General features: G+C 42.6%; 1 pseudogene; it reads left to right on the plus strand.

Moving 5' to 3' along the window:
- Positions 1 to 8,012: 8,012 nt before the first annotated feature.
- The window catches only part of LOC148501479 (scavenger receptor cysteine-rich domain-containing protein DMBT1-like), a 73,581-nt pseudogene continuing 57,341 nt past the window's right edge, over positions 8,013 to 24,252 (plus strand).

A 24,252-nucleotide genomic window follows, 5' to 3' on the forward strand; every position in this document is an offset into this window, starting at 1 on the left:
CTGACAAAATCTGAATGCATGCTTTGTACTGATTGAGGTTTGCTGTCCATGTTGGATGCTTGATTTACATATTCTGATGTGCATTGCAATGAATTCTGCGATCCAAGCTCTGTGTCAAGCACATTGATCTTCCTTATATTAAGAAGTTCTACAGACTCTAAGAATGCTGCTTCGGCCATAGCAGCTGCTGCCTCCATCTCTGCAGTGAGCTTCTCACTAATTGCTTCTAGGCGTTGTTTCTCCATAACTCTTTCTGCATCCAGATGTGACCTCTCCATATCTCTTTCTGCTTCTAGACGTGATTTTTCTATTTTCAATTGCATCTCTTGTTCAGCAAAGGTGGCCCAAACTTTTGCAGCTTCTGCTTTTGTGCGTGCCATTATGGCTGCATTGCTGACAGATAAAGATTTAGAGGAACTAGAGACTTGGAACCTTGTTTTGTATGAAGATGTTGTTTTCTGTGACATGATGATGGAAAGGATATGCTTGACTGCGTAGAGGCTGCTGTATTGTAATGTGTAGATAACTGAGCTGACACTGTAGCAGGTCTCTGAGTAGTCAGGGTCTTGGGACTGTTGTTAGGCTGTTTGACTGTGCAGGGACTGTTATTTTGCCATATGCAGGTGGCTGTACTGACAGTGTGAAATTCCTGTGTAGTCAATGGCGGTACTCCTATTGCTGAGCTGCCATGGTTAGACTGTGTAGACACTTTTGTGCTGTCATATGCAGGTGGCTAAACTGACAGTGTAAAATTCCTGTGTAGTCAATGGCGGTACTCCTATTGCTGAGCTTCCACGGTTAGACCTTATAGAAACTCTTGTGCTGTCATATGCAGATAGCTCTGGCTGGCAGTGTAACAGATCTGTGAGTCTGTATGTGTCCCACTTGCTGATAGAAATGTTGCTGACGAAGTCAGATATATGCATCACACGCTGGGAGCCCGATGTTTTACTGTACTGCCCCGCACTAAGTGTCTGACAAATATTGAGCAACCAGCATAACCAATACTTTATCTTCCAATAATCCAGTCAGATGTGATCTGAAGAACTGAGTTTATTATTCGATAGAGGAACTTGCGTAGATATGATAAGTAATGATAAGTGATCATATGACAAGTGATGTGGCAAGTAATGTTGGTAAAACTGTAAACAAATAAACAATGAAAAGCAATTACTATATGTACATGGGAATACAAGACAAACATATACATAACATGAGATATGCAAACAACATGAAACATACAGTATGCGAAGTACAGGCTGCAATGTCATATAGTACAGCTAACATGCATTACTGACTAAGTAGATCTACAATATGATGGCACAGTTGGAGCTTAGAACTCACCATCGGATGCTGTACCAGGTTGAGCATATGTAATGATGACTGTCTGGGACCATGTGAAAAGGAAAATGGCTGCTTACAGCTCCTTTGGCCCAGAATGCATTGCTAGACTGCTATGGAATGCTAAGAAGGTCAAAATTGATAAGATTTAAACTGCTGCTGTCATGACCACTAGGTGGGGCTGCTAACCTGAATTAGTGCTACTTAATAAACCCTATGCTGAAGGCATGACGGCATATATGTAGGCTGCCACAGGAAAAAACACACACATACAGTCAGGTGTATAAATATTGGGACATTGACAGAATTTTCATATTTTGGCCTCTATTCACCATCACAATGGTTTTGAAATGAACCAAACAAGATGTGCTTTAACTGCAGACTTTCAGATTTCATTTGAGGGTAATTACATCCAAATCAGGTGAACGGTGTAGGAATTACAACGGTTTCTATATGTGCCTCCCACTTTTTAAGGGGCCAAAAGTATGGGACAAACTAAACAATCCTAAATCAAACTTTCACTTTTTAATACTTTGTTGCAAATCCTTTGCAGGCAATTACAGCCTGAAGTCTGGAATGCATAGACATCACCAGACGCTGGGTTTCATCCCTGGTGATGCTCTGCCAGTCCTCTACTGCAAATGTCTTCAGTTCCTGCTTGTTCTTGGGGCATTTTCCCTTCAGTTTTGTCTTCATCAAGTGAAATGCATGCTCAATCGGATTCAGGTCAGGGGATTGAATTGGCCATTGCATAACATTCCACTTTTTAGCCTTAAAAAACTCTTTGGTTGCTTTTGCAGTATGCTTTGGGTCATTGTCCATCTGCACTGTGATGCGCCATCCAATGAGTTCTGAAGCATTTGACTGAATATGAGCATATAATATTGCCCGAAACACTTCAGAATTCATTCTGCTGCTTTTGTCGGCAGTCACATCATCAATAAATACAAGGGAACCAGTTCCATTGGCAGCCATACATGCCCACGCCATGACACTACCACCACCATGCTTCACTGATGAGGTGGTATGTTTTGGATCATGAGCAGTTCCTTTCCTTCTCCATACACTTCTCTTCCCATCACTCTGGTACAAGTTGATCTTTGTCTTATCTGTCCATAGGATGTTTTCCAGAACTGTAATGGCTTTTTTAGATGTTGTTTGGCAAACTCTAATCTGGTCTTCCTATTTTTGAGGCTCACCAATGGTTTACATCTTGTGGTGAACCCTCTATATTCACTCTTGTGAAGTCTTCTCTTGATTGTTGACTTTGACACATATACACCTACCTCCTGGAGAGTGTTATTGATTTGGCCAACTGTTGTGAAGGGGTTTTTCTTCACCAGGGAAATAATTCTTCTGTCATCCACCACAGTTGTTTTCCCTGGTCTTCTGGGTCTTTTGGTGTTGCTGAGCTCTCCGGTGCATTCTTTCTTTTTAAGAATGTTCCAAACAGTTGATTTGGCCACACCTAATGTTTTTGCTATCTCTCTGATGGGTTTGTTTTAATTTTTCAGCCTAATGATGGCTTGCTTCACTGATAGAGGCAGCTCTTTGGATCTCATCTTGAGAATCGACAGCAACTGATTCCAAATGCAAATGTCACACTTAGAATCAACTCCAGACCTTTTACCTGCTTAATTGATAATGAAATAACGAGGGAATAGCCCACACCTGTCCATGAAATAGCTTTTGAGTTGATAGTCCCATTACTTTTGGCCCCTTAAAAAGTGGGAGGCACATATAGAAACCGTTGTAATTCCTACACTGTTCACCTGATTTGGATGTAATTACCCTCAAATTAAATCTGAAAGTCTGAAGTTAAAGTACATCTTGTTTGTTTCATTTCAAAGCCATTGTGGTGATGAATACAGGCCAAAATATGAAAATTCTGTCAATGTCCCAATATTTTATGCACCTGACTGTAGGCTGCCACAGTAAGAAGACCCAAACACATTAGCCCCAACAGGGAAAAATACTCACATAGACCCCAACTATCACCTTCTAGAAGATAATAGCTAGTATCTGATTGGATGCTAAGGGCAACATTTCCACTTCTAAAAAACTCTCACTTTATCTGTCTCCACTTATCTCTCTCCAAACTTTTATAAATCTCCTCCATAGTTGCTACTCCATATCATTTCATGTATCTTCCATATCTATTATTTTAGTTACACATAATATGTTACATGTTTCCTATTTTAACTATAGAATAGAAGTAATGTCTCTATTACATATTCTATGGCTGACAATTTTCCTGTTTAGAGTCCACATCTGTTGCTGAGGAATCCACTACAGAAATTACTGGTGAGCTATGACATATTTTTGTCTGACCTTTGAGTTCTATTACACATAAATATGTTACATGTCTTCTTATCTAAACTATAGAAATAAAAGTAATGTCTAATTAACACATTTCATGGCTGATGATTTTCCTCATTAGGGTCCACATCTACTACAGATCCTTCCACTACAGTAATGACTGGTAAGCTTATCACATTCTATTGTCTGATCTTTGGGTTCTATTACACACAATAACAGCCTGGAGTGTAACTAGAAATACCTGGGTCCCAGCGCAGCACCATAAATCCATACCCACCATTATGTCTGCTCCATCCCCAGTTAGTGTCCAATAACAAAACAATACAATCAGGCGCTAATATATGGTGGAAACCGGTTTGACGGACTGCTGCTTCTATTGGGGGAACACTGGATACCCACATGCAGGGGCGTATCTATAATGGGTGCAGGGTGTGCACACCATGCACCCATGAAGGGGTCTATTTACTAAGCAGTGTTAGGAGACAGAGTGAAAAGTGATAAGAAAGTGATAAGGTGTCAGCCAATCAGCTCCCAACTGTCATTTTTCAAACACAGCTTGTGAGATGACAGTTGGGAGCTGATTGGCTGGCATCTTATCACTTTCTTATCACTTTTCACTCTGTCTCCTAACACTGCTTAGTAAATAGATCCCTCAGTCTTATACTTACCTGTCCATAGTGCCGAGCCGGCGCTGCAGAGCAGCTAAAATTATCTGAGAGAATGGAGGCAACCATTTTCCAGGTGACCTGCACATGTGCAGTAGTTTCTGGCACTAAGCCAGAATGTACTGCACAGCAGCACTGCCAGAAGAGGAGGGGGCCTGCACTGAGTCTGCACACGGACCCCCTCTTCTCTCAAAACGCTGCTGCCCACAAGAGACGCAAAAGAGAATAAATATAGAAGCGGTCTCAGTCAGACTCTGAACATTTATTTACATACACATAAAAAATATATACAAATACACATCCAATCACAGTCAGTGTAAATAGGGTTGATCTCAGGTTTACTACCACCCCATGGAAAACATTTTGGAGTGTCTCCCCTCCCCCCAATCCAACTATATCCATAATTAATACTTTCATTATTATTATTTTTTTTAAACACACACACTGTCCCCCACAGGGAAAATAAACACACACATTGATCCCCCAAAGAAAAAACACACACACTTTGTTCCATACAGAAAAAACAAACATAAATTTATTGTCCCCCAAGGAAAAAAACACACACATACTGTAGGCTGCCACAGTAAAAAGACACACAAATACAGATGTGTCCTCTTGCATCCTTGCTGCTCACACTGCAAATGTGCACATGCATTGCGCCAGGCAATTAGCAGCGGCTGCACGTGCCACGGTACGTCATGCTGCGCATCGCGTTCACACCATGCAATCCTATGGGGTCCTATGCGGACACGAGACTCGCGCCATGCATGGTGCGATTTGCCGCACAAGCGCCAAAGATGCAACTGGGCATATCTGTAGGCCGCCACAGGAAAACCATTCACATAGGCTTCCAAAGTAAAAAAAAACCCATACACATTGGCCCCAACAGGAAAAAAATACACATATTTGCCCCAGCAGGGAAAAAATATACACATTGGCCCCAACAGGGAATAAATACACACATTGGCCCCAACAGGGAAAAAATACACACATTGGCCCCAACAGGGAAAAAATACACACATTGGCCCCAACAGGGAAACAATACACACATTGACCCCAACAGGGAAAAAATACACACATTGGCCCCAACAGGGAAAAAATACACACATTGGCCCCAACAGGGAAAAAATACACACATACCTTCTAGAAGATAATAGCTAGTATCTGATTGGTTGCTAAAGGCAACATTTCCACTTCTAAAAACTCTCACTTTATCTGTCTCCAATTATCTCTCTCTAAACTATTATAAATATTCTCCATTGTTGCTACTCCATATCATTTCATGTATCCTCCATACAGTATCTATTATTTTAGTTACACATAATATGTTACGTTTCCTATTTTAACTAAAGAATTAAATAATGTCTATATAACACATTCTATGGCTCACGACTTTCCTCTTTAGAGTCCACATCTGTTGCTGAGGAGTCCACTACAGAAATTACTGGTGAGCTATGATATATTTTTATCTGACCTTTGAGTTCTATTACACATAAATATGTTACATGTCTTCTTATCTAAACTATAGAAATAATAGTAATGTCTAATTAACACATTTCATGGCTGATGATTTTTCTCATTAGGGTCCACATCTATTACAGATCCTTCCACTACAGTAACGACTGGTAAGCTTATTACATTCTATTGTCTGATCTTTGGGTTCTATTACACACAATAACAGCCTGGAGTGTAACTAGAAATATCTGGATCCCAGCGCAGCACCATAAATCCATACCCACCATTATGTCTGCTCCATCCCCAGTTAGTGTCCAATAACAAAACAATATAATCAGGCTCTAATATATGGTGGAAACCGGTATGACGGACTGCTGCTTCTATCACGGGGAACACTGGATACCCACATGCAGGGGCGTATCTATAATGGGTGCAGGGTGTGCACATCATGCACCCATATAGGGGTCTATTAACTAAGCAGTGTTAGGAGACAGAGTGAAAGGTGATAAGAAAGTGATAAGGTGTCAGCCAATCAGCTCCAACTGTCATTTTTCAAACACAGCCTATGAGATAACAGTTGGGAGCTGATTGGCTGGCACCTTATCACTTTCTTATCACTTTTCACTCTGTCTCCTAACACTGCTTAGTAAATAGATCCCTCAGTCTTATACTTACCTGTCCATAGTGCCGAGCCGGCGCTGCAGAGCAGCAAAAATTATCTGGGAAAATGGAGGGGACCGTTTTCCAGGTGACCTGCACATGTGCAGTAGTTTCTGGCACTAAGCCAGAATGTACTGCACAGCAGCACTGCCAGAGAGAGGAGGGGGCCTGCAGTGAGTCGGCACACGGACCCCCTCTTCTCTCAAAACACTGCTGCCCACAAGAGATGCAAAAGAGAATAAATATAGAAGCGGTCTCAGTTAGACTCTGAACATTTATTTACATACACATAAAATATATATACAAATACACATCCAATCACAGTCAGTGTAAATAGGGTTGATCCCAGGTTTACTACCACCCCATGGAAAACATTTTGGAGTGTCTCCCCTCCCCCCACTCCAACTATATCCATAATTAATACTTTCATTATTATTTTTTTTTTAAACACACACATTGTCCCCCACAGGGAAAATAAACACACACATTTCATTATTTTTTTAAACACACACACATTGTACCCCACAGGAAAAAAACACACACATTGTCCCCCACAGAGAAAACACACACACTTTTTTCCATACAGAAAAAGCACACATACATTTATTGTCCCCCAAGGAAAAAAACACACATATTGTAGGCTGCCACAGGAAAAAACTCACACATAGGCTTCCAAAGTAAAAAAACCCACACACATTGGCCCCAACAGGGAAAAAATACACACATTGGCCCCAACAGGGAAAAAATACACACATTGACCCCAACAGGGAAAAAATACACACATTGGCCCCAACAGGGAAAGAATACACACATTGGCCCCAATAGGGAAAAAATACACACATTGGCCCCAACAGCGAAAAAATACACACATTGGCCCCAACAGGGAAAAAATACACACATTGGCCCCAACAGGGAAAAAATACACACATTGGCCCCAATAGGGAAAAAATACACACATTGGCCCCAACAGCGAAAAAATACACACATTGGCCCCAACAGGGAAAAAATACACACATTGGCCCCAACAGGGAAAGAATACACACATTGGCCCCAACAGGGAAAAAATACACACATTGGCCCCAACAGGGAAAAAATATACAAATACCTTCTAGAAGATAATAACTGGTATCTGATTGGTTTCTAAGGGCAACATTTCCACTTCTAAAAACTCTCACTTTATCTGTCTCCACTTATCTCTCTCCAAACTGTTATAAATCTCCTCCATAGTTGCTACTCCATATCATTTCATGTATCCTCCATATCTATTATTTTACTTACACATAATATGTTACAAGTTTCCTATTTTAACTAAAGAATTAAAGTAATGTCTCTATAACACATTCTATGGCTGACGACTTTCCTCTTTAGAGTCCACATCTGTTGCTGAGGAATCCACTACAGAAATTACTGGTGAGCTATGATATATTTTTGTCTGACCTTTGAGTTCTATTACACATAAATATGTTACATGTCTTCTTATCTAAACTATAGAAATAATAGTAATGTCTAATAACACATTTCATGGCTGATGATTTTTCTCATTAGGGTCCATATCTATTACAGATCCTTCCACTACAGTAATGACTGGTAAGCTTATTACATTCTATTGTCTGATCTTTGGGTTCTATTACACACAATAACAGCCTGGAGTGTAACTAGAAATATCTGGGTCCCAGCGCAGCACCATAAATCCATACCCACCATTATGTCTGTGCCATCCCCAGTTAGTGTCCAATAACAAAACAATACAATCAGGCGCTAATGTATAGTGGAAACCGATATGACGGACTGCTGCTTCTATCACGGGGAACACTGGATACCCACATGCAGGGGCGTATCTATAATGGGTGCAGGGTGTGCACATCATGCACCCATATAGGGGTCTATTTACTAAGCAATGTTAGGAGACAGAGTGAAAGGTGATAAGAAAGTGATAAGGTGTCAGCCAATCAGCTCCAACTGTCATTTTTCAAACACAGCCTGTGAGATGACAGTTGGGAGCTGATTGGCTGGCACCTTATCACTTTCTTATCACTTTTCACTCTGTCTCCTAACACTGCTTAGTAAATAGATCCCTCAGTCTTATACTTACCTGTCCATAGTGCCGAGCCGGCGCTGCAGAGCAGCAAAAATTATCTGGGAAAATGGCGGTGACCATTTTCCAGTTGACCCGCGCATGCGCAGTAGTTTCTGCCACTAAGCCAGAATCTACTGCACAGCAGCACCGCCAGAGAGAGAAGGGGGCCCGCACTGAGTCTGCACACGGACCCCCTCTTCTCTCAAAACGCTGCTGTACACAAAAGACGCAAAAGAGAATAAATATAGAAGTGGTCTCAGTCAGAATCTGAACATTTATTTACATACACATTTAAAATATATACAAATACACATCCAATCACAGTCAGTGTAAATAGGGTTGATCCCAGGTTTACTACCACCTCATGGAAAACATTTTGGAGGGTTCCCCCTCCCCAATCCAACTATATCCATAATTAATACTTTCATTATTTTTTTTAACACACACACATTGTCCCCCAAAGGAAAAAAACACACACATTGTCCTCCACAGAGAAAACACACACTTTGTTCCATACAGAAAAAGCACACATACATTTATTGTCCCCCAAGGAAAAAAACACACATACTGTAGGCTGCCACAGGAAAAAACACACACATAGGCTTCCAAAGTAAAAAAACCCACACACATTGGCCCCAACAGCGAAAAAATACACACATTGGCCCCAACAGGGAAAAAATACACACATTGGCCCCAACAGGGAAAAAACACACACATTGTCCCCCATGGGGTAAGAAACAGGAAAAAAAACACACATGCAGACATAGGCCTCCACAAGAAAAACAGACACATTGTCACATTTGAAAGTATTAGCCAATCAGCTGAACAAAGTCACAATTCTGTGCGCCTGAAAGTCAATCCCGCCCACTGTTCTAGCGTCCGCAGATGCAGTCGTCATCATTAGTATCAGCACTAGCCCCATGCTAGGTGCAAGAGATCATCTAAAACCAACATCCCTTACCCGTATGCACGACTCAGAATCACACAGAGATGTATATACACACACACGACACTCCTATAGCCGATACATGCGTTTTGATACCACCCAGTTGTTGCCAGAAATGCCTACTTCATGCTGGTCTCCATTTGCACAAGATGCGTCATGCACACACCTATTTGCTCATGCGGACACATTGCGTGGCTCATACGTACATTGATGCTGTTGGCTCAGAATAAGGCCCATAGTGTAATTAGGACTTTTTTTCTCTCATCTCCTTTCACGCCTCACAAATGTATTTGTTTACATTTGGTTGCAGCTACTCTTTAGTATAATTACTTGTCTAAGGCCCCCATTTACTAATGAGTTTTATCACCAAAACGAGTGATAAATGTCACTGTGTATGATAAATGGCGCTCCAGCCAATCAGCTCCCAACTGTCATTTTTCTAACAGTTGACAGTTGGGAGCTGATTGGCTGGAGAACCATTTATCATACACAGTGACATTTATCACTCGTTTTGCTGAGAAAACTCGTTAGTAAATGGGGGCCTTAATATTGTATTTCATATTCTGATTCTAAAGAAGCTACAAGAACTGTAAGGCAAGCTTATGAATCACTATTAGCATCATTACCTTTATGGGGGTGATTGAGACTTGTGCGTATTTGGACATAGCAGCGATGCTAAAATATGCTAATGCCACAAGAAGCATCTAAGGACAAAACACCTCTCCTGCCAGCGTCACAAATCCGAGTGCTGACAGAAGACTCAGCATTGGATTACCATCGGTCGTGATGGTTGCAGCCATTGGCCGTCAGTGTAAGCCTAAGCTGCTGTAACTGGTCAGCTAGGGCTAGTAAATCTGCATCTGAAGAGGTAACGGGGGGTGGTTAGAAACGCAGGCGTGTCGGACCGTTTTAAACACTGTTTTCATGGGCATCCATAAATTAGCCTCTGTGTTCATGCTCACAGCAGGAGAGCCCTCTGTGTATCTGGAGACCCGCTATGTCTGCGATAGCTGAGACTTACTCAGAAGGCTGATGACCATCTGATCTGCCTTCGATGTTTCCGGTTTTGAGCATGAGCAGTAAATACGAAATGCCTTTAGTGGGAGTCTCTAAGCACTAGACGGGCGAGTGGCTAATTAGCATATTTTCGCAATGGCAAATCCATGAGAGATCGCAGCTGCGATGGCATTTGCGTTCAGATCTGAATCAGGCCCTTATTATGCAGTGGCTGTGCAATGTTATACTAATGTTTACACTAGGCGTCTTGTGTTAATAGACGCCTCCTGCTTGCTTCTGTGATACCCTGCTGTGTTTGAGGACGCAGCCATCGGATCACTTGTGTGACATTGGCCATCTGAGTAACCCTCATTATGCTGTCGGGGCCAGTGAAGCTGCGTTGGAAGATGCAGATACTTTCCTCGGCACGCCCAATCATGTCACTCATGCTCCAGCTTAGGCGGCACTTTCATCATCATTGCCGATACTGATTAACACATGCACAGTACAAATCCTACATATGGGCCGATCACCAACCATCGGGTTTGCATACCACTCTGAATTAGACCCTATAGTCTTTGATAATATTATTAATAGAAAATTAGATAAAAAGGGGATAGGTACTAAAGGACAAGGGCCTGTAATACGTCTTCTAATTTGAATAATGTGTAACGTGAACATTTAATGAATATATTGTTTTCCCTGTGTTGTCCCAGAAATGGCTCTGAGACTGGTTAATGGAAGTAATCGATGTACCGGACGGGTGGAGATCTTCTATAAGGGAGATTGGGGAACAGTGTGTGATGACCTGTGGGATATGAGTGATGCAGAAGTGGTATGTCGGCAAGTAGGCTGTGGAAAGCCAATTGCATTTCATGGTAATGCCCTTTTTGGCCAAGGAAAAGGGAAGATTCTTTTAGATGACGTGAACTGTCGAGGAAATGAAATTATTTTGTGGAACTGCCCCCACCGTGGGCTGGGCACACACAACTGTGGTCATCCTGAAGATGCTGGAGTCACCTGCTCAGGTATGTACACTGTAAGGATAAGATTCATGTCCTAATAGTAAATGACATGGTGTTGCTAGCTGGAAACATTTTCTAAACATAAATTATGAACAGCAATAACATTTTAGAAAATGTTATTTGTCATCTATATGTTGTGCATTATTGTATAAAATATAATCTACTGTAATTCCATTTTCTCTTAACATACATGTAGTTTGGTTCCTCTTACAGTACCACCAGTAACCATGCACTCACCGACCATAACTGTCAACATCTTACCACTGTGGTTCTCCCAGTTGTAGGAGTTCAGTTCTTGCCATCAACAGGGTCCATCACCTGCACCTGGAACAGGGGCGTATTAAGAGGGGGCCCATGTGCATTCCCCGTCTGGGGTCCCTCTTCTCTCTCCAGTTGCTGGCCACCGCAGCATCAGTAGAATCTGCCCAGAGTATACTGCGCATGCACAGATTGCTGGTGAAATGGTACAGCCGCCATTTTCTAAGCGATTTCCTCACTGCACATGCGCAAAACGAAGGAAAAAAGGCATGGTGGCCATTTTCTGGCGTTTTTAGCAGCGCTGAGACACCTAACACGGGACCATGGAGAGGTAAATTTTAGATAATAGGGGTGCAGGGTGTGCAGTGCGGGCTCCCCCTGGACCCAGGGGCCCATGTGCACCGCACACCCTGCACCCATTGTGTGTGGCTGCTGCACCACCTCTTCACTGCTGACTGTGCCTGAACACGTATTCTGGATCAGGACTGCAGGGAAACAGGCTGATAGTTGAATAAGAGTGCAGTGTTTAACACAGGTTAACTGTGATGCCATATACTCATGAGGCGTCACGAGGGGGGTGTGGGCCGCACCCATGTGTCACCTTCTGAGGGGGTGACACCATATTACCAGCTCCTCTGCAGTGACAGGAGCCGAGTGCTGAAGTGTGACATTCTCCTGTCATAGAAGAGGAGCCGACAGGGCAGACTGCCCAGTCTTCAGGGGCAGCGCAGCATCTCCGGTGATGCTGGGCTGCCCCCGGAGTGATGTTATCGGGATCCCCCTTGAGGCCATGCCCCCTTTATTTAGGACACCCCCTTTTTCAGCCAGGGAGTATCTAGAGTGCACACCGGGTGTCCCCAGACCTGGTGACGCCTCTGCATATATGCCCTGACTTTATAGTAATTACTAAACAAAACATACTGTACTCTATAGTAAAGATAGTAAAGAGACTTTATTTACCTGTAACCGCTGGACCCATGCCAGAACTGCAGCGCGTGGCTCAGTGGCTGGCTGCGATGATACTTGATGTTACCGATGGTTTGCAGTCTTGCTAAGGATTACGGATGTGTGTAAGGTAAAGTGGGCGTCCTTATGTTGTGCTGCGACGGCATAGCGATCACAATGGATTAGCATACTATCACAGTGAGACTGTGTGCGTAATCGCTTTTGCAATCGAAGTTGCGATCGGTAGTGATTCAGGCCCATAGTCAGGTGTATGATTAACCAATCATAGCAAACAGGTGATAATAATCATCATTTTCATATGTATGTTGAAAAACACAGTCATTAACTGAACAGAAACTGCTGTGTAGGAGGCTTAAAACTGGGTGAGGAACAGCCAAACTTTGCTACAAAGGTGAAGTTGTGAAAGACAGTTTCATATCACAGGGCATACACCATGGCAAGACTGAGCACAGCAACAAGACACAAGGTAGTTATACTGCATCAGTAAGGTCTCTCCAATGCAAAGATTTCAAAGCAGACTGGAGTTTCAAGATGTGCTGTTCAAGCTCTTTTGAAGAAGCACAAAGAAACGTCCAACATTGTGGACGCAGTGGTCAGCCAAGGAAACTTGTGCATCAGATATAAGACACATCGGGACAAATGTAATAGGGTGAGAGTTTAGAAAATGTGAGAGTTTGGCAGTAAACTCTCTCACTTTTTAAACTCAGCCAATGTAATAGAGTTCGAGAACATGCAAACTCACATGTTTTAAAACTCTCTCAATTTATACTCTCATCCAGATGTTGTTCCCATTTTGAACTTAAAAGCTGCCCAATGTGAGAGTTTAGCAAATATGAGAGAACTCTCACATTTTTAAACTCAGCCAATGTAATAATGTCACAGAACATGCAAACTTGTATGTTTTTAAGACTCAAAAAACTCAAGATTTAAACTCTCATCCAGGTGTTTCCTGTTTTGAAAATACAACTCGATCAATGTATTAGTGCGAGAGATTTACTGCTAAACTCTCACATTTTCTAAGCTCTCACCCTATTACATTTGGCCCATCATGTTTACTTCCCTTTGAAATCGGAAGATGTGCATCAGTGCCATCAGCTCAGAACTGGCAAGAACCAGTGGGACACAGGTACACCCATCTAATGTTTGGAGAAGTCTGGCAAGAAGTGGTCTTCACTGAAGAATTGTGGCCAAAAAGACATACCTTTGATGTGGAAACAAGGCCAAGTGATTCAACCACGCATGAAAACATGGGGTGCAGAAAAATGGCAGCACGTGGTCTGGTCTGATGAGTCAAAATTGGAAATATTTGGCTGTAACAGAAGGCATTTTGTTTGCCAAAGGGCTGGAGAGTGTTACAATAATGAGTGTCTGCAGGCAACAGTGAAGCATGGTGGAGGTTCCTTGCAAGGTTGGGGCTGCATTTCAGCAAATGGAGTTGGGGATTGGTCAGGATTAATGGTATCCTCAATGCTGAGAAATACAGGCAAGTACATATCCATCATGCAATACCATCAAGAAGGCGTCTGGCTCTAAATTTATTCTGCAGCAGGACAGTGACCCCAAACATAGAACTATCTTCAGCGTAAAGAAGAACAAGGAATCCTGTAAGTGATATGGTCCCCACGGAGCCCTGATCTCAACATCAAGTCTGTCTGGGATTACATGAAGAGACAAAAGGATTTGAGATAGCCTACATCCACAAATCATCTGTGGTTAGTTCTCCAAGATGTTTGGAACAACCTCCCTGCTGAGTTCATTCAAAAACTGTGTGCAAATGTACCTAGGAGAATTGATGCTGTTTTTGAAGACAAAGAGTGGTCACACCAAGTATTGATTTGATTTAGATTTCTCTCCGGTTCATTCACTTTGCATTTTGTTAATTGATAAAAATAAACTATCACTTCTATTTTTGAAAACATTCTTACTTTGCAGCATTTCTTCCAAATCTGTGTAAAACTATAGCACAGTATTGTGTGTATAATATATATATATATATATATATATATATTATACACACACACACAGTCGAGTCACAGTATTATGACCACCTCCTACATTTGATGCCGACAGCGCATAGCCCATGAAATACATCACGTGCCATGCGCTGACTTGGTGGGCATATAAAGTATGTGATAGACCGTTTGCACACCATTTGTTGCTGTCATGACTAAAAGGGGCGATTTATCTGAGTTGCAAAAAGGGATGATTATTAGCTTTCGGGCCAAGGGTGGCAGTATTTCTGAAACAGCAGTTTGTGAACTATTCACGTGCTGCTGTGGTGAAGGTGTATAGTGACTGGACAAATGGCACCATTGTGAATAACCAACGTGGAAACTGCAGAGCACCACGTGCCATTGATGTGAGAGGTGAACGTCGGCTACAAAGGTGCGTGAGGGCCAACCAATACACTACAGTGGAGCAGCTCACCATCAAAATGAGGGCCCTCATACGTGTGTCTAAAATGACAGTTCAGCGAACCCTGCTGCGTATGGGGCTCCGAAGCAAATGGGTGGTCACTGCAACTATGCTAACAAAGGTGCATTGGTGGAAAAGGCTTCAATTTTCACACCTATACCGAAATTGAACCTCCGCTGATTGGCGAAGGGTTGGCTTCTCCGATAAGTCACGTTTTCTGCTTCATTGAACGGATGGACATTGGTGTAAAACGATAAACATCAGAGAACAAATGCCCTGCAACCACTGCTGGAAGAACACAAGCTGGTGGTGGAAGCGTTATGGCCTGGGGAATGTTTTCATGGCATTCTCTGGGCCCACTCATCCATGTGGAAGGCACCCTCAACCGATTTGGTTATGAATCCATCCTTGCAGATACATTGCTGATTGTCTTCCCTGAGGCAGATGGGATCTTCCAGCAAGACAATTCGACATGGCACACAGCTAGAAATGTCCAACAGTGGTTTGGACGAGCATGACCAAGACTTATAAGTACCTTCTTGGACCCCTAATTCCCTGGACTTGAACCCAACTGAGCATCTGTGGGACCACCTTGATCTTTGTTTTTGCTCTATGGATACTCCACCATGCACCCTCTGAAAGCTTTGGGATGCACTGCAGTCAGCATGGCTCCAGATACCTGTGCCGACCTACCAGCACCTTATTAAGTAATTCCCAGCCCGTGTAGCTGCTGTACGTGCTTCACACGGTGGTTACTCTGGTTATTAACTGGTGGCCATAATAATAATGTGACTTGACTGTATGTAATATATCTTGTGTGTGTGTGTGTATGTATGTATGTATGTATATATATATATATATATATATATACATATATATATATAAATTTCCAAACCTGCCGGCACTCTATTGTTAATCAGCAGTTAATTCATATCCAAAGAAAGCACTGGGCTCCAAGGCTCTTTTTAAAGATGCAAAAAATCAGTGTATTAACACATGGTTGCCAAAGTTTCAGGGCCTCCGCCCTTTCGTCAGGACACACAGTCTTTAAAGTGTGTCCTGATGAAATGGCGGAGGCCCTGAAACGTTGACAACCATGTGTTAATACAAAAAATCAGTGGCTCTTTAAAAAGAGCCTGGGAGTGCTGTGCTTTCTGTGTGTGTTTGTGTGTGTGTGTATATATATATATATATATATATATATATATATATACAGTCAGGTGCATAAATATTGGGACATTGACAGAATTTTCATATTTTGGTCTCTATTCACCACCACAATGATTTTGAAATGAAACAAACAAGATGTGCTTTAACTGCAGACTTTCAGATTTAATTTGAGGGTAATTACATCCAAATCAGTTGAACGGTGTAGGAATTACAACGGTTTCTATATGTGCCTCCCACTTTTTAAGGCCACTTTTCTCCGGCCAAAGCATTACCCCTGACCGCTAGTCAGTCCAGGCCGGGGATCCCTGGGGAGTTGGGTACCCCCCAATAAATCCATAGGGGTGTACCTGAAAAAAAAAATCCATACTCACCTCTCCTATGCGTCGATCACGTCCTCAAATAGGCAATCCAGGGGTTAAAATAAAAAAACTTATAAAAGAACTTGTGGTTCTACAAATAAAGACAATATGGAAAATTTTATTTTACACTTTACACTTTACACTATGAACCCGGCACCCACCGCCCTAGGGTGCCGGAGATAGCCCCGGGCTATCAGTCTAGGCCTGGGGTGCCCTGGAGAAGGGTACCCCTTTATTGGGGGGGGTACCCAACTCCCCAGGGATCCCTGACCTGGACTGACCAGCGGTCAGCGGTAATGCTTTGGCCGTGGAAAACGCTGAAAGGTTTTCCCTGGCTGTGGCATTATCCCCCCGCTAGACAGAGTTCGGTGCTGGTTCTGGAATTTTCAGGGGACCCCTACTCGTTTTGTCCCCGGATTTTCCAGAACCAGGACCAGCTCAACAAAGCCCTGTGCTGGTTCTTAATATACAGGGGCCCCTACGCATTTTGGCCCCTGTATTTTTAGAACCAGAACAGGCTTTATAAAGCCCGGGGTTGGTTATGCTTTTGGGGAGGGGGTGCACGTTTTTTTTTTTTAACACACACAGAAGCCATCACGGATCTCACTGATCTGTGATGGCTTCTCTAAAACTCGCACCTTTTAATGCTACTCGCATTAAAAGGTGTCAGTTTGCATAGTCCTAAACTCGCCTGCACTCGCAAATGCAGTAGCCTCGAGCTGAAAAGTTCGCAGGCTATTGAATTTGCGAGTTTCAGTACAAACTCGCAATTTTTAAAAGTGCGAGAAAGTGCGAGTTTGTACTGTTACTAATACTGACTACCTATTACATTTAACCCATGAAGTCTATTCAACTGGGGTCTGAGCACCCACATCGCACTCAGTGCCCACAATCTTCCCATTCGGTCACCACAACAATCCCAATGGGTTCCAACATCCTTCTCACGCCATACATCTATCTCATTTAGAATACACATTCAGCTCCCTAATTGCTAATTGCTAAACCTGTTCTACTCTGTCTATGCATGTACACTTTCTTCCCCTATAAGCCTCCATGTTGCTCTATCTTCTCCAATCCCTACTGCTGTGTGGTCTCCCCACTGTGCTAGTCTGTATTCTCTCATCCGCACCAATCTGTCTTTCCCCATCCGTGCCGCCCTGGCTTCTTGCATTTGTGCTAATCTGTTTCCTTACATCTGCACCACTACCTTCCCCCCAGCCATGCCGCTTTGTCTTGCCCTCATCTTTGCAACTCTTTCTTCATCCTTCTGCACCACTCTGCCCCCCCCCACATCCGCACTAATTTGTTTTACCCAATCCCTACCATTGTGTGTTCTCCCATTTCTGCTAGTCTGTATTCTCTCATCCACACCAGTCTGTCTTTACCCATCTGCGCTGCTCTGTCTTCCTGGGTCCATGCCACTCTGTAGCACTCCATACACGTCACTCTGTCCCCCCAAACCATGCCACTCTGTCTCCTCCCCCAATCCGCACAACTGTTTTCCACCCATCTACATCATTTTGTCCCATCCCCAGCCGCACCACTGTTTTCCACCCATCTTAATCACTTTGGTTTTCCCCTGCTGCTCAGACCTCAATTGCAAAGACTACATGTGTGTATTTCAATGAGCACACAATTCTGTGAATTAGCAGCTCCACCATTTTGTGAGTGACAGCAATCTCACTCTGTGAGTGCTGAATCTGTAGTTAACCACAGGGTGTGATGCCATACCATATCTGTATCGCGCAAGGCACACGTCCATTAAGGCGTCAGCCTTAATGATCAGAATTTCATACATTTTTTTCAGTCTGAGTGGCAGAAATTCAGTATGTTTTGTGAAAATTTAGATCATGTGTAAGAAGCCTTAATTGGGCATGCAAAACCATAAGGTTTTTTGTCTATGGAATTTCATTACTTTTTAAAAAAATGTATTAACTCTCAGTTTGGAGAAGCAAACCGTGCCACCTGCAGGGGGGAAGGGCAACAAAATTGTACACTAGCGCAGATGGAAGAGGGGCCAGCACACTGGAGGTGGTTTGGGAGGTACAGAGTGAGAGATGGCTGCAGGGGCGGGCTGTAGGCTTGTGGGGTAGCAGCAGCAGCGGGGGTGCAGTTCATAGGGGCATTAGAGGGGCTCACTGGTGTTGGGCATGCATCTGAGAAAATAAAATCAATAAGACGCAGATGCATGGATGTATCAGTGAGTTCTAGCTATGCATCTGAGTTAAAAATGTAATATGTATAAAATGTAATATGTTTAAAAAAAGCCCACTAGGGCTTTAGCATCTTCGCCTGGTGGGTGCCAACCAGCCAGGGCTCTGGCGTCTTCGGGTGGAAGCCTGTGTCAGCTCTTTTGCATGGCCACCGCCCACTAGGACTTCCGGCATCTTCACCTGGTGCCAACTCCCCAAGTTTAAAATATTAATCAGAGGCTAATTGCCTGATACTCTGCTCACTGGCTCTGCCCACAGTTCCAAGCTGCACTCCAGTCTCCATTTTCCACTCAGATTACTTAGAACAGGCATCAGTGCTCCTTTCCCGAGAACATTTTATTTAGATGAATCTAGGGAATGGAGCATAGCTTTGTTTTTTTATTTTAAGTTATTGTACAATTTTTGCTTCCTGTTTTGAGTGGAGTTTTCCTTTTAAGGCACACATGATACTGCTATTTGTAGGAAATTCAGAGTATTATAAGAAACAAAATAACAAAAAACCAAGATATAATGTGTGGGTACTGAATAAATAATTTACTAATATTGATGTTGGAAATTGACCAACCAAAAAAGTGTCTAAGTTCAGCAGCGAAAGTGTTAATTTATAATGGCTTAATGTAATAAATAGGTGATGTAGTTTATAGACCGGTGGACTAAATGCCGCCGGTCTATATCCCGACACGAGGAGCCCGACAGGGGACTTCAGATAGGCGTCAAAATACCGACGTCTATCTGAATCCTGACTCTGGAATGCCAGAGAAAAACAGCCCGAATGAGGTAAGTCTGGGGTGTCCTCAGCGTTAGCTGTGGGGGGGGGGGGGGGGAGGAGAGGAGGGTTAGGTTAAGGGAATGTAGCGGGGTTAGGGGAAGGTTTTTGGGTGGAAGGTTAGGGTTAGGCACTCCCGGGGTGGGGGGGACTTCGGGTTAGGCACTACCCAGGGAGTTTTAGACTTAGGCACCCCCAAGGGAGGGTTAGGGTTAGAGTTGGAGGGGGAGAGGGGAGGGGATCTCCTGCTGTCGGGCTTTTCGTGTTGGGATTTCAACAGCCGCCGATATTACATACTTATTCCAATAAATAGTTTTGTATTAACTCTGTCTCATCTCTGTCTAGACATATGTAATAAGTCCCTCTGATATTAGGGAAAGATTGAGCAAAGCTTAGAGGGAGATATAGAGTAGAGAGAGAAAGTACCAACCAATCAGCTCCTAACTGTCACTTTACAGGCTGTGTTTGAAAAATGACAGTTACAGTAGATGCTGGTTGGTTGATACTTTATCTCTCTCCAGGGGGTATATTTACTAAAGATCGATTTTGGATTCTGTTCGATTTGCCATTCGATTTTGGTTCGATTTCCCATTCTATTTGGGTTTTATCTACAGTATATGATACATGTTTTTCTATTTAAACTAGAGAAATAATAGTAATGTCTATTTAACATATTCCATGGTGATGATTTTCCTCATTAGGGTCCACATCTATTTCAGAACCTTCCACTACAGTTACTACTGGTAAGCTTATGATATTATGTTGTCTGATCTTAGGGTTGTATTACGCACAATAAAAGCCAGGGGTGTAATTAGAAATATCTGGGTACCCAGCGCAGCACCATAAATTTATACCCACGACCACGTCTGCGCCATCCCCAGTCAGTGTCCAATAAGGCAGTGTACAATAGTCTGAATTATATAAACAGTCAGTTTCCAAATTATATAACTACATGGATACATTTGTTTTGTAGCCCTATTAGGTTTGAGCTTTAAGGTACATTTTCAGTTTTGGTACATGGTCTTCTGTGCTGGAGTGCCCTATAGTAATTGGCCCTTGATTAATGTATTGTCTGTAGACTTATAGCTTTTTGGTCATTTATGTTAAAATAATTTATTATTATTTATTTATAGTTATTTCGATAGCGCACACATATTCCGCAGTGCTTTTACAGAGAGTATTTGGCCATTCACATCAGTCCCTTCCCCAGTGGAGCTTACACTCTATATTCCCTAGAAAAGGGGGCCCTAGACTGCACACCCTGAATATATATATAATGGGAGATGCTACTTGTGGAGACTATTGTTGCAAACACAAGAAGAAAAGGTACAAGTGCACAACTCCAACTTTACTAATTATATATAATACATTATGCAATAGAATTTTGCAATACATAGAGGTTTTAGCATAATCATGGCCAAGGCTATGGGCCTACCCAAAGCACCCAGGTAACCTCTGAGGGTAGGTCCCTATCATACTGGGGTTGAAATCCAGAGCACAGGACACCCCCAAACAGGCCCAGCTGAGCCACCCCACTACCACATGCTCACACACTATGGTACATTTTTGTTGGGAGCCAATTAACCTACCAGTATAATTTTGGAGTGTGGGAGAAAACCAGAGCATCCATGGAAACCCACGCAAGCACAGGGAGACTATACAAATTCCACACAGTTAGGACCATGGAGGGAATTGAACCCACGACCTCATTGCCGTGAGTCAGCAACGCTAACCATTACACCGTCTGTGCTGCCTTATCCCACCCAAATCTAAAAATGTATTGGATTGAGCATAAAATGTTTTAAACATAAACTGAATGCTTATTGCATGATACACTCTGCTCACTGGCTCTGCCCACAGTTCCAAGCTGCACTCCAACCTCCAATTCCCACTCAGATTACTTAGAACAGGCATCAGTGCTCCTTTCCCGAGAACATATATTTAGGTGAATCCAGTGAATGGAGCATAGCTTGTTCTTGTTTTTTTGTCTGTGTTTTACATCCTTGTACAATTTTTCTTTATCTTTTTTGGATGGAGTTTTCCTTTATGACATGCATGATACTGCTGCATATTTATAGGAAATTCAGAGTAATATGAAAAGACAAAACAAAAGATAACAAACAAGATATAATTTGTGTGGGTACTGCATAAATAATGTAATGTTATTGATGTTGGAAAGTGGCCAGCGCAAACAGTGCCAAAATAGACTCAGTAGCGAAGGAGTTAATTTATAATCACTAAGGGTCCTACTACAATCTGCATTTAAAATGCAGTTTTAGTGTGATATTTTCAACAAAATTCGCTTTGCAAATTTTGGAAACATCACAGGGATTTATTTGAAAGCCCTTGCAGGGACAGAGCTTGCGATTTAAGCTTTGTCCGTGCAAATCCCCTCCGCAATCTTTTCACTGTATATTTCAGAAAAAATACAGTGAGATGGTGTCAGTGCATGCACCGACTGGCTCGTTTAACCCCCCTGCGACTGCATCCCGCAATCCCCCGCAACGTCATCCCCATACTTTGACTTACCCTCGGTCATTGGTGCTCCGGTGAGGTCCTCTGGGGCTCCTTTCAGCTGGTCTCCCATCCAGCACTGTGACCCCAGTCAGCTGCTCTATGCAGCAGCTGACCAGGGTCACAGTGCAGGACATCATCGGAGCACCGATAACCAGCTGATCACTGGGGCCGGCTACCGGCTCTGCTCTGCCTGTTATAGCAGAGCAGGAGTCAGGGAACCAGGGGAAACCCTGGATAACACTATCTGAAGGTGGCGTTATTATCACAGTGCTTTCCTCTGTATTTTTTCACATTTTATTTTTAATAACTTCGGCCAGATCACATTCCCATTACAATTATGGGAAATGTGATCTGCTTACTAAAAATATGTCATAATTAGGGTTTGGAGTAGAATTGTTCGAGTTTTACTCCAATTGCCCTTTAGTAAATTTATGTGAAACTAAAGTAATGGGAAAAGGGTGTGAAAACCCCCCATCTCTCTTTTTTTTTTAGTAAAAATAATGTTGATAAATAGAGCCCTTAATGTAATAAATAGTTTAATATTAACTCTGTCTCTTCCTGGGTTGTATGTGGCTAGAGATATGCAGTAATGTCTATTAAACACATTCTATGGCTGATGATTTTCCTCATATGTTACAGAGGAATTTACTACAGGAATTACTGGTGAGTTGTGATATATTTTTGTCTGATCTTTGAGTTCTATTACACATCTATATGTTCCTATTTAAACTATAGAAATAACAGTAATGTCTATTTAGTATGCTCCATAGCTGATGCTTTTCCTCATTTGTGTCCACAACTATTACAGAACCTTCCACTACAGTAATGACTGGTAAGCTTATTAAATTCTATTGTCTGATCTTTGGGTTCTATTACACACAATAATAGCCTGGAGTGTAACTAGAAATATCCGGGTCCCTGTGCAGCACCATAAATCCATACCCACCATTATGTCTGCGCCATCCCCAGTCAGTGTCCAACAACAAAAATACAATATATTCAGGCGCTAACATATGGTGGAAACAGGTATGACTGACTGCTGCTTCTATCGGGGGAAAGCTGGATACCCACAAGAGAAGCAAAACAGAATAAATATAGAAGCGCTCTCAGTCAGACTCTTAATGTTTATTTACATACACATAAAAAATATATACAAATACATATACAATTACAGCCGGTGTAAACCGGTTAATAATTTCATTATTAAACACAGACATTGTACCCCACAGGAAAAAAAACACACATTAGTCCCCTGCTGAAAAACACATGCACACCTTGTTCCCCATTGGAAAAAAAACACACATATAAAAAAACACACATATAGGCCACCACAGGAAAAAACCCTGAAAAAAAGACCTCCACCGGAAAAAAACACACACACATATAGACCGCCACAGTAAAATAACGCATTTGGTATGGGATCCTGGCTGCCGCATGACCGGCAGTTCGATTCCCGGCTGCGGCAGCCCAACAAAACAGCAGAGCCCTGCAGCGGAAGCCCGACAGCGCTGGAAATCCCGATCGTCCCTAAGGTAAGTATAAACTAACCTAACCAACCCCCCTAACCCTAACCCTCCTTAGGGGTGCCTAACCATAACATTTTATTTAGATGAATCTAGGGAATGGAGCATAGCTTTGTTGTTTTATTTTAAGTTATTGTACAATTTTTGCTTCCTGTTTTTGAGTGGAGTTTTCCTTTTAAGGCACACATGATACTGCTATTTGTAGGAAATTCAGAGTATTATAAGAAACAAAATAACAAAAAAAACAAGATATAATGTGTGGGTACTGAATAAATAATTTACTAATATTGATGTTGGAAATTGACCAACCAAAAAAGTGTCTAAGTTCAGCAGCGAAAGTGTTAATTTATAATGGCTTAATGTAATAAATAGGTGATGTAGTTTATAGACCGGTGGACTAAATGCCGCCGGTCTATATCCCGACACGAGGAGCCCGACAGGGGACTTCAGATAGGCGTCAAAATAGCGACGCCTATCTGAATCCTGACTCTGGAATGCCAGAGAAAAACAGCCCGAATGAGGTAAGTCCGGGCCGTCCTCAGCGTTAGCTGTGGGGGGGGGGGGGGGGAGGAGAGGAGGGT

Source organism: Taudactylus pleione, unplaced genomic scaffold, assembly GCF_031769625.1.
Source record: "Taudactylus pleione unplaced genomic scaffold, aTauple2 ptg000518l, whole genome shotgun sequence".
Taxonomy (NCBI): Eukaryota; Metazoa; Chordata; class Amphibia; order Anura; family Myobatrachidae; genus Taudactylus; species Taudactylus pleione.